Here is an 8,508-nt window from a genome sequence, read left to right on the forward strand (position 1 = left end):
CATCAAAGCTTGAAACAGGTTCAAAAACATGATGAACACTCCAAGTGGCATAAGGCGGCTGGGCCAGTGGCGCAATGGATAACGCGTCTGACTACGGATCAGAAGATTGTAGGTTGGACTCCTACCTGGCTTCTTTAAGTTGCCATGAATCTATAGTGGTTAGTACTCTGCGTTGTGGCCGCAGCAACCCTGGTTTGAATCTGGGTCATGGCATTTTCATGTTATTTCTCACACATCCATTTCTTTACAATTTTGAAGGTAAGGACAATTGAAGAAACTAAGCAGATTCTTTGAATGTGCTTGCACAATTTGTCTTTACTGCTTATTGTGAAGCTATCTTTCCATACTTTGAATCATTTCTTGATCATTTCTTTGTGAATCATTTTCTTGAAATCTGGAAAGCTGACATAAATTCCTGAATACAGGAAACTCAAATGAATGGACTCTGAGCAAGTTCATCACAGGCTGAAAAGATCATTTTGCAGTCACAAAGAAAATTGTTTGTGAGATGTTTATGGGAAATAAGCCCTGCAGCAAGTGTACAGTCAACTCTCAAAATTTGATTCTGTATATACTTCAATAACCATCAAAGCTTGAAACAGGTTCAAAAACATGATGAACACTCCAAATGGCATAAGACAGCTGGGCTAGTGGTGCAATGGATAATGCGTCTGACTACAGATCAGAAGATAGTAGGTTCGACTCCTACCTGGCTCGTTTAAGTTGCCGTGATCGTATAGTGGTTAGTACTCTGCGTTGTGGCCGCAGCAACCCCAGTTCAAAGCCCGGTCACGACATTTTCATTTTATTTCTCACACATCCATTTCTTTACAATATTGAAGGTAAGGACAATTGAAGAAACTAAGCAGATTCTTTGAATGTGCTTGCACAATTTGTCTTTACTGCTTATTGTAAAGCTATCTTTCCATACTTCTAATCATTTCTTGATCATTTCTTTGTGAATCATTTTCTTGAAATCTGGAAAGCTGACATAAATTCCTGAATACAGGAAACTCAAATGAATGGACTCTCAGCAAGTTCATCACAGGCTGAAAAGATCATTTTGCAGTCACAAAGAAAATTGTTTGTGAGATGTTATGGGAAATAAGCCCTGCAGCAAGTGTACAGTCAACTCTCAAAATTTGATTCTGTATATACTTCAATAACCATCAAAGCTTGAAACAGGTTCAAAAACATGATGAACACTCCAAGTGGCATAAGACAGCTGGGCTAGTGGTGCAATGGATAACGCGTCTGACTAAGGAGCGGAAGATTGTAGGTTCGACTCCTAGCTGGCTCATTTAAGTTGCCGTGATCGTATAGTGGTTAGTACTCTGTATTGTGGCCGCAGCAACCTTGGTTCGAATCTGGGTCACGGCATTTTCATTTTATTTCTCACACATCCATTTCTTTACAATATTGAAGGTAAGGACAATTGAAGAAACTAAGCAGATTCTTTGAATGTGCTTGCACAATTTGTCTTTACTGCTTTTTGTAAAGCTATCTTTCCATACTTTAAATCATTTCTTGGTCATTTCTTTGTGAATCATTTTCATGAAATCTAGAAAGCTGACATAAATTCCTGAATACAGGAAACTCAAATGAATGGACTCTCAGCAAGTTCATCACAGGCTGAAAAGATCATTTTGCAGTCACAAAGAAAATTGTTTGTGAGATGTTTATGGGAAATAAGCCCTGCAGCAAGTGTACAGTCAACTCTCAAAATTTGATTATGTATATACTTCAATAACCATCAAAGCTTGAAACAGGTTCAAAAACATGATGAACATTCCAAGTGGCATAAGGCGGCTGGGCCAGTGGCGCAATGGATAATGCGTCTGGCTACAGATCAGAAGATTGTAGGTTCGACTCCTACCTGGCTCGTTTAAGTTGCCGTGATCGTATAGTGGTTAGTACTCTGTGTTGTGGCCACAGCAACCCCAGTTCGAAGCCTGGTCGTGACATTTTTTTTTTATTTCTCACACATCCATTTCTTTACAATATTGAAGGTAAGGACAATTGAAGAAACTAAGCAGATTCTTTGAATGTGCTTGCAAAATTTGTCTTTTCTGCTTATTTTGAAGCTATCTTTCCATACTTTGAATCATTTCTTGATCATTTCTTTGTGCATCATTTCCTTGAAATCTGAAAAGCTGACATAAATTCCTGAATACAGGAAACTCAAATGAATGGACTCTGAGCAAGTTCATCACAGGCTGAAAAGATCATTTTGCAGTCCCAAAGAAAATTGTTTGTGAGATGTTTATGGGAAATAAGCCCTGCAGCAAGTGTACAGTCAACTCTCAAAATTTGATTCTGTATATACTTCAATAACCATCAAAGCTTGAAACAGGTTCAAAAACATGATGAACACTCCAAGTGGCATAAGGTGGCTGGGCCAGTGGCGCAATGGATAACGCATCTGACTACGGATCAGAAGATTGTAGGTTCGACTCCTACCTGGCTTGTTTAAGTTGCCGTGAATCTATAGTGGTTAGTACTCTGCGTTGTGGCCGCAGCAACCCAAGTTCGAATCTGGGTCACGGCATTTTCATTTTATTTCTCACACATCCATTTCTTTACAATATTGAAGGTAAGGACAATTGAAGAAACTAAGCAGATTCTTTGAATGTGCTTGCACAATTTGTCTTTACTGCTTATTGTGAAGCTATCTTTCCATACTTTGAATCATTTCTTGATCATTTCTTTGTGAATCATTTTCTTGAAATCTGGAAAGCTGAAAAAAATTCCTGAATACAGGAAACTCAAATGAATGGACTTTGAGCAAGTTCATCACAGGCTGAAAAGATCATTTTGCAGTCACAAAGAAAATTGTTTGTGAGATGTTTATGGGAAATAAGCCCTGCAGCAAGTGTACAGTCAACTCTCAAAATTTTATTCTGCATATACTTCAATAACCATCATAGCTTGAAACAGGTTCAAAAACATGATGAACACTCCAAATGGTATAAAACAGCTGGGCCAGTGGCGCAATGGATAACATGTATAACTACAGATCAGAAGATTGTAGGTTCGACTCCCACCTGTCTCGTTTAAGTTGTCATGGTCGTACAGTGGTTAGTACTCTGCATTGAGGCCGCAGCAACCCTGGTTTGTATCCAGATCACGGAATTCTCATTTTATTTCTCACACATCCGTTTCTTTACAATATTGAAGGTAAGGAAAATTGAAGAAACTAAGCAGATTCTTTGAATGTGCTTGCACAATTTGTCTTTACTGCTTATTGTGAAGCTATCTTTCCATACTTTGAATCATTTCTTGATCATTTCTTTGTGAATCATTTTCTTGAAATCTGGAAAGCTGACATAAATTCCTGAATACAGGAAACTCAAATGAATGGACTTTGAGCAAGTTCATCACAGGCTGAAAAGATCATTTTGCAGTCACAAAGAAAATTGTTTGTGAGATGTTTATGGGAAATAAGCCCTGCAGCAAGTGTACAGTCAACTCTCAAAATTTGATTCTGTATATACTTCAATAACCATCAAAGCTTGAAACAGGTTCAAAAACATGATGAACACTCCAAGTGGCATAAGGCGGCTGGGCCAGTGGCGCAATGGATAACGCGTCTGACTACGGATCAGAAGATTGTAGGTTGGACTCCTACCTGGCTTCTTTAAGTTGCCATGAATCTATAGTGGTTAGTACTCTGCGTTGTGGCCGCAGCAACCCTGGTTTGAATCTGGGTCATGGCATTTTCATGTTATTTCTCACACATCTATTTCTTTACAATTTTGAAGGTAAGGACAATTGAAGAAACTAAGCAGATTCTTTGAACGTGCTTGCACAATTTGTCTTTACTGCTTATTGTGAAGCTATCTTTCCACACTTTGAATCATTTCTTGATCATTTCTTTGTGAATCATTTTCTTGAAATCTGGAAAGCTGACATAAATTCCTGAATACAGGAAACTCAAATGAATGGACTTTGAGCAAGTTCATCACAGGCTGAAAAGATCATTTTGCAGTCACAAAGAAAATTGTTTGTGAGATGTTTATGGGAAATAAGCCCTGCAGCAAGTGTACAGTCAACTCTCAAAATTTGATTCTGTATATACTTCAATAACCATCAAAGCTTGAAACAGGTTCAAAAACATGATGAACACTCCAAGTGGCATAAGGCGGCAGGGCCAGTGGCGCAATGGATAACACGTCTGACTACGGATCAGAAGATTGTAGGTTCGACTACTACCTGGCTTGTTTAAGTTGCCGTGAATCTATAGTGGTTAGTACGTTGCGTTGTGGCCGCAGCAGCCCCGGTTCGAATCTGGGTCATGGCATTTTCATTTTATTTCTCACACATCCATTTCTTTACAATATTGAAGGTAAGGAAAATTGAAGAAACTAAGCAGATTCTTTGAATGTGCTTGCACAATTTGTCTTTACTGCTTATTGTGAAGCTATCTTTCCATACTTTGAATCATTTCTTGATCATTTCTTTGTGAATCATTTTCTTGAAATCTGGAAAGCTGACATAAATTCCTGAATACAGGAAACTCAAATGAATGGACTTTGAGCAAGTTCATCACAGGCTGAAAAGATCATTTTGCAGTCACAAAGAAAATTGTTAGTGAGATGTTTATGGGAAATAAGCCCTGCAGCAAATGTACAGTCAACTCTCAAAATTTGATTCTGTATATACTTCAATAACCATCATAGCTTGAAACAGGTTCAAAAACATGATGAACACTCCAAATGGCATAAGACACCTGGGCCAGTGGTGCAATGGATAACGCGTCTGACTACGGATCAGAAGATTGTAGGTTTGACTCCTACCTGGCTCGTTTAAGTTGCCGTGATCGTTTAGTGGTTAGTACTCAGCGTTGTGGCTGCAGCAACCCCGGTTCGAATCTGGGTCACGGCATTTTCATTTTATTTCTCACACATCCATTTCTTTACAATATTGAAGGTAAGGACAATTGAAGAAACTAAGCAGATTCTTTGAATGTGCTTGCACAATTTGTCTTTACTGCTTATTGTGAAGCTATCTTTCCATACTTTGAATCATTTATTGATCATTTCTTTGTGAATCATTTTCTTGAACTCTGGAAAGCTGACATAAATTCCTGAATACAGGAAACTCAAATGAATGGACTTTGAGCAAGTTCATCACAGGCTGAAAAGATCATTTTGCAGTCACAAAGAAAATTGTTTGTGAGATGTTTATGGGAAATAAGCCCTGCAGCAAGTGTACAGTCAACTCTCAAAATTTGATTCTGTATATACTTCAATAACCATCATAGCTTGAAACAGGTTCAAAAACATGATGAACACTCCAAATGGTATAACACAGCTGGGCCAGTGGCGCAATGGATAACATGTATGACTACAGATCAGAAGATTGTAGGTTCGACTCCCACCTGTCTCGTTTAAGTTGCCGGTGTCATATAGTGGTTAGTACTCTGCATTGTGGCCGCAGCAACCCTGGTTTGTATCCAGATCATGGAATTTTCATTTTATTTCTCACACATCCATTTCTTTACAATATTGAAGGTAAGAACAATTGAAGAAACTAAGCAGATTCTTTGAATGTGCTTGCACAATTTGTCTTTACTGCTTACTGTGAAGCTATCTTTCCATACTTTGAATAATTTCTTGATCATTTCTTTGTGAATCATTTTCTTGAAATCTGTAAAGCTGACATAAATTCCTGAATACAGGAAACTCAAATGAATGAACTCTGAGCAAGTTCATCACAAGCTGAAAAGATCATTTTGCAGTCACAAAGAAAATTGTTTGTGAGATGTTTATGGGAAATAAGCCCTGCAGCAAGTGTACAGTCAACTCTCAAAATTTGATTCTGTATATACTTCAATAACCATCAAAGCTTGAAACAGGTTCAAAAACATGATGAACACTCCAAATGACATAAGACAGCTGGGCCAGTGGTGCAATAGATAACGCGTCTGACTACGGATCAGAAGACTGTAGGTTTGACTTCTACCTGGCTTGTTTAAGTTGCCGTGATCGTATAGTGGTTAGTACTCTGCGTTGTGGCAGCAGCTACCCCAGTTCAAATCCGGGTCAAGGCATTTTCATGTTATTTCTCACACATCCATTTCTTTACAGTATTGAAAGTAAGGACAATTGAAGAAACTAAGCAGATTCTTTGAATGTGCTTGCACAATTTGTCTTTACTGCTTATTGTGAAGCATTCTTTTCATACTTTGAATCATTTCTTGATCATTTCTTTGTGAATCATTTTCTTGAAATCTGGAAAGCTGACATAAATTCCTGAATACAGGAAACACAAATGAACGGACTCTGAGCAAGTTCATCACAGGCTTAAAAGATAATTTTGCAGTTACAAAGAAAATTGTTTGTGAGATGTTTATGGGAAATAAGCCCTGCAGCAAGTGTACAGTCAACTCTCAAAATTTGATTCTGTATATACTTCAATAACCATCAAAGCTTGAAACTGGTTCAAAAACATGATGAACACTCCAAGTGACATAAGACAGCTGGGCCAGTGTTGCAATGGATAATGCATCTCACTACGTATCAGAAGATTGTAGGTTCAACTACTACCTGGATCGCTTAAGTTGCCGTGATCGTACAGTGGTTAGTACTCTGCGTTGTGGCCGCAGCAACCCCAGTTCGAACCCTGGTCACAACATTTTCATTTTATTTCTCACACATCCATTTCTTTACAATATTGAAGGTAAGGACAATTGAAGAAACTAAGCAGATTCTTTGAATGTGCTTGCAAAATTTGTCTTGACTGCTTATTTTGAAGCTATCTTTCCATACTTTGAATCATTTCTTGATCATTTCTTTGTGCATCATTTCCTTGAAATCTGGAAGGCTGACATAAATTCCTGAATACAGGAAACTCAAATGAATGGACTCTGAGCAAGTTCATCACAGGCTGAAAAGATCATTTTGCAGTCACAAAGAAAACTGTTTGTGAGATGTTTATGGGAAATAAGCCCTGCAGCAAGTGTACAGTCAACTCTCAAAATTTGATTCTGTATATACTTCAATAACCATCAAAGCTTGAAACAGGTTCAAAAACATGATGAACACGCCAAATGGCATAAGACAGCTGGGCCAGTGGTGCAATGGATAACGTGTCTGACTACAGATCAGAAGATTGTAGGTTCGACTCCTACCTGGCTCGTTTAAGTTGCCGTGATCGTATAGTGGTTAGTACTCTGTGTTGTGGCCGCAGCAACCCCAGTTCGAAGCCTGGTCATGACATTTTCATTTTATTTCTCACACATCCATTTCTTTACAATATTGAAGGTAAGGACAATTGAAGAAACTAAGCAGATTCTTTGAATGTGCTTGCACAATTTGTCTTTACTGCTTATTGTGAAGCTATCTTTCCATACTTTGAATCATTTCTTGATCATTTCTTTGTGAATCATTTTCTTGAAATCTGTAAAGCTGACATAAATTCCTGAATACAGGAAACTCAAATGAATGGACTTTGAGCAAGTTCATCACAGGCTGAAAAGATCATTTTGCAGTCACAAAGAAAATTGTTTGTGAGATGTTTATGGGAAATAAGCCCTGCAGCAAGTGTACAGTCAACTCTCAAAATTTGATTCTGTATATACTTCAATAACCATCAAAGCTTGAAACAGGTTCAAAAACATGATGAACACTCCAAGTAGCATAAGATGGCTGGGCCAGTGGTGCAATGGATAACGTGTCTGACTACAGGTCAGAAGATTGTAGGTTCAATTCCTACCTGGCTCGTTTAAGTTGCCGTTATCGTATAGTGGTTAATACTCTGCGTTGTGGCCGCAGCAACCCCGGTTCGAATCTGGGTCTTGGCATTTTCATTTTATTTCTCACACATCCATTTCTTTACAATATTGAAGGTAAGGACAATTGAAGAATCTAAGCAGATTCTTTGAATGTGCTTGCACAATTTGTCTTTACTGCTTATTGTGAAGCTATCTTTCCATACTTTGAATCATTTCTTGATCATTTCTTTTTTAATTATTTTCTTGAAATCTGGAAAGCTGACATAAATTCCTGAATACAGGAAACTCAAATGAATGGACTCTGAGCAAGTTCATCACAGGCTGAAAAGATCATAGAAAATTGTTTGTGAGATGTTTATGGGAACTTAGCCCTGCAGCAAGTGTACAGTCAACTCTCAATATTTGATTGTGTATATACTTCAAATACCATCAAAGCTTAAAACAAATTCTAGACTATGAGTAAGTTCATCTCAAGCTGGAAATATCATTTTGCAGTCACAAAGAAAATTGTACTTGAGATATTTATTGGAAATTCGCTCTGCAGCAAGTGTACAGTCAACTTTCAAAATGTGATTCTTTATTCACTTCAATAACCATCAAAGCTTGAAACAGGTTCAAAAACAGGAAGGACACTCCCTGGCACCCATTGATGGAGAATATTACCTGTGGTATGCACAGCTAGCCATAGCACCCACTGCAAGGCGAGTACAGCAAGCTCCCATTGGGGGACCCTAGGTGGAAAAGAAATGCATTTGCTCACTCCTTGCACTAAG

General features: G+C 38.2%; 4 non-coding genes across 4 annotated transcripts; all 4 read left to right on the forward strand.

The window, feature by feature from the left end:
• The first annotated feature begins 1,811 nt into the window (after nucleotides 1-1,811).
• TRNAC-ACA (transfer RNA cysteine (anticodon ACA)) lies at nucleotides 1,812-1,884 on the forward strand. The gene has a single exon. It is a non-coding gene; the product is annotated as a tRNA-Cys (tRNA).
• A 511-nt stretch (nucleotides 1,885-2,395) lies between these two features.
• Nucleotides 2,396-2,468, forward strand: TRNAR-ACG (transfer RNA arginine (anticodon ACG)). The gene has a single exon. It is a non-coding gene; the product is annotated as a tRNA-Arg (tRNA).
• Nucleotides 2,469-4,731: 2,263 nt separating this feature from the next.
• On the forward strand, nucleotides 4,732-4,804 carry TRNAR-ACG (transfer RNA arginine (anticodon ACG)). The gene has a single exon. It is a non-coding gene; the product is annotated as a tRNA-Arg (tRNA).
• A 2,263-nt stretch (nucleotides 4,805-7,067) lies between these two features.
• TRNAC-ACA (transfer RNA cysteine (anticodon ACA)) lies at nucleotides 7,068-7,140 on the forward strand. Its single transcript has one exon. It is a non-coding gene; the product is annotated as a tRNA-Cys (tRNA).
• The last annotated feature ends 1,368 nt before the right edge of the window (nucleotides 7,141-8,508 follow it).

This window comes from Pseudophryne corroboree, chromosome 6, assembly GCF_028390025.1.
Source record: "Pseudophryne corroboree isolate aPseCor3 chromosome 6, aPseCor3.hap2, whole genome shotgun sequence".
In the NCBI taxonomy this organism is placed as follows: domain Eukaryota; kingdom Metazoa; phylum Chordata; class Amphibia; order Anura; family Myobatrachidae; genus Pseudophryne; species Pseudophryne corroboree.